We start from the raw sequence: 3,186 nt of genomic DNA, 5'->3' as shown, positions 1-3,186 counted from the left end.
CACACACACACACACACACACACACACACTGCCCTGCTAAAAACACACGTACAATACAATACAGTCACTACTGTGCTACTGAAACCAAACCTAACAAGTTTCTAACTGGCTGTAATACACTTGTAAAATAAATAAACTAACCAGATAATTGTATTTTGAACTTTATTTTATTATTTTGTATTTAATAATTTATAATAATAATATTTTTTTATTATAATTGTATTATATTTTATTTATTTACAAACTGCAATTAAAGCTAAAACTAAAACCATAAAAACCCATTTTCATAAAATAAATCAATAAAAGAAAAAAAGAAAAGAAAAGAAAATGTTAACTTAGTTTCCATGGCAACATTTCTCATTTTAATTTCTTTTCACTTTATGTAATAAAATAGCAAAACCTGAAATAAAATGTTTAAATAAAATCTATACAGACATATATAAAATAAACACAAACTACTAAACATGACAAAAACAATTGTTAATAATAATAACAGAAATGAAAATGAACAGAAACTGCCAAGTAGTTATTTTGGATCAAACTAAATTTTGTAATAGCATGATGGACAGATAGACAATATTAAAAATTAAAATAAAATAAACAGTGACAAATAATGAAATAGTAACACAAAAAGGAAACAAAGTAGTCTTTACTTTATTATATTAACTATATGTGAAATCGCATGTATATGCTGCACACTATAAAATGTAAACTACTAAATCAAAAGCCTGGGGTCAGTAAGAATTAATACTTTTATTCAGCAAAGATCCATTAAACTGAATCAAAAAGTGACAGTAAAGGCATTTATAATGTTTTCTAATAATTATAAAGATTTCTATTTCAAATAAATAAATACATTTTGAACTTTCAATGACAGTTTTCCTCGATTGCTAGCACACTATTCACCATTTTCTCACAACTATAAACACAATCTCAAAACTACACACCAACTTGTGCCAACTTCAAACTTCCAGGTCAAAATCAAATATTCTAGTCAAAAACATGTTCTGTTTCGTCAGACTCGCACTTTGTCCTCAGATGATGCACAGACCTGCCAAATACACACTGCTTCACTGCCTAGAGAACACCAGTGAGATCAGTTCAAAACACTGTTACTAAAACCTGCTTTTGGGAAACAGGAATCCTTTTGCTAGTCAATGTCTGTTACAGTATACGGCATAAATAGAGGAATGCAGATACAGTAAAACTCAGCGTTAAACAGTAAGAAAAGTTTACTGTCATTACACTACTGTAAAGAGATCTTACAGCAAATGAAAAGCACTAGAAGAGAAAAGTTCAAAAGCCAAACAACAGAATATACAGTAAACACACATTGGAATATACGGTCAGTTACTGTAAATAAATAAATAAATCCATTCATTCATTCAGCATCCTCTGCCAAATTGCATTACAGTATTGGTTGTATCCATATTTGTTACAGCAGTTTCTAAGTCTTCTGATAAAAGACTTCTCTGCCTCCCCTAGACAGTCGTCTCTCAGTTCTGCACAAATACATTACATGTAAGGACTACTTGGCTACAAATCAGTTCAACAGTAATGAGTTTGAGGCTGTACTGTACAACATGTGCTACAGTATTTCCTGTATATAGAATAATGAAAGTTCTCTCATCTGAAGTACTGCTACTGTAATTATGTGTAAGTAATGCTCAACTATAGTGCTTTGTATTTCAACAGGAACAAATCACCTTTGACCTCATCCCCTTCGTTTTTATTTTCCCCTCCATTCATTTTCCAAAACCCATAATCACTTGTGCTCCTGTGCATATCATCCTGAGATTCTGATCTGTGTGTCATCAGTTTTGCTACTAAATGTTCACACATGAATAAATGTGTGCTGTTTGAGTTCATTTTTTGATGCTTGAGTTAATTATATTGTGTGTTTGTGTTTTCTAATGAAAGTTCTCTCATCTGAAGTACTGCTACTGTAATTATGTGTAAGTAATGCTCAACTATAGTGCTTTGTATTTCAACAGGAACAAATCACCTTTGACCTCATCCCCTTCGTTTTTATTTTCCCCTCCATTCATTTTCCAAAACCCATAATCACTTGTGCTCCTGTGCATATCATCCTGAGATCCTGATCTGTGTGTCATCAGTTTTGCTACTAAATGTTCACACATGAATAAATGTGTGCTGTTTGAGTTCATTTTTTGATGCTTGAGTTAATTATATTGTGTGTTTGTGTTTTCTGAATGAGAACATGGTTAAACTTGTGCAAAATTATGGCATTTTTGTGTAGAGTTTTGCAGAAAACACTGAGCAAATTGGAACGTGTGTGCAAACAGGTGAAATGTGTTAAGAGTTCTGAGAAGCGTGTCTTTGTTTCGAGAACTGTATGAATGGTTTGGAAAATTGGGCCAAATGAATCAGTTATAGTGTGTTAGCAATCGAGAAAAACTGTAATCAAAGAATAAAAACTAGCATTATTCATCAACACAATAAAAAATAAGTCAATCTCCACAGATATTAAGAAAACAGCTGAATACTTATTATGGTTCAGAAAAAATGTGTTTGTGTGTGTGTGTGTCTTGTCTCTTTTATTTTCCAGGCACTGACTCATCCGACTGCCCTGTTTTGTAGAGTTTTGCAGAAAACACTGAGCAAATTGGAACGTGTGTGCAAACAGGTGAAATGTGTTAAGAGTTCTGAGAAACGTGTCTTTGTTTCGAGAACTGTATGAATGGTTTGGAAAATTGGGCCAAATGAATCAGTTATAGTGTGTTAGCAATCGAGAAAAACTGTAATCAAAGAATAAAAACTAGCATTATTCATCAACACAATAAAAAATAAGTCAATTTTGGAGTTTGACTGTCTCCACAGATATTAAGAAAACAGCTGAATACTTATTATGGTTCAGAAAAAATGTGTTTGTGTGTGTGTGTGTCTTGTCTCTTTTATTTTCCAGGCACTGACTCATCCGACTGCCCTGTTTACTGATTTAGGCCGGAGAGGAGAAGTGTGGAAAATATGCATCTTCTCTTATAAGTGTCCTTTTGTGGAGCACCAGGCCTCTGTAATATTTCTCACTGAGGTGAGAGGCTCCTTATGCCAGAGAGAGAGCATCGCTTCTTAACCCCTCCAGCACCGGACACACACACACACACACACACACACACACACACACACACACACACACACACACACACACACACACACACACGCACA

This window comes from Sinocyclocheilus grahami, unplaced genomic scaffold (genome assembly GCF_001515645.1).
Source record: "Sinocyclocheilus grahami isolate Dianchi unplaced genomic scaffold, SAMN03320097.WGS_v1.1 scaffold404.1, whole genome shotgun sequence".
Lineage (NCBI taxonomy): Eukaryota > Metazoa > Chordata > Actinopteri > Cypriniformes > Cyprinidae > Sinocyclocheilus > Sinocyclocheilus grahami.
This window is presented reverse-complemented; position numbering follows the sequence as displayed.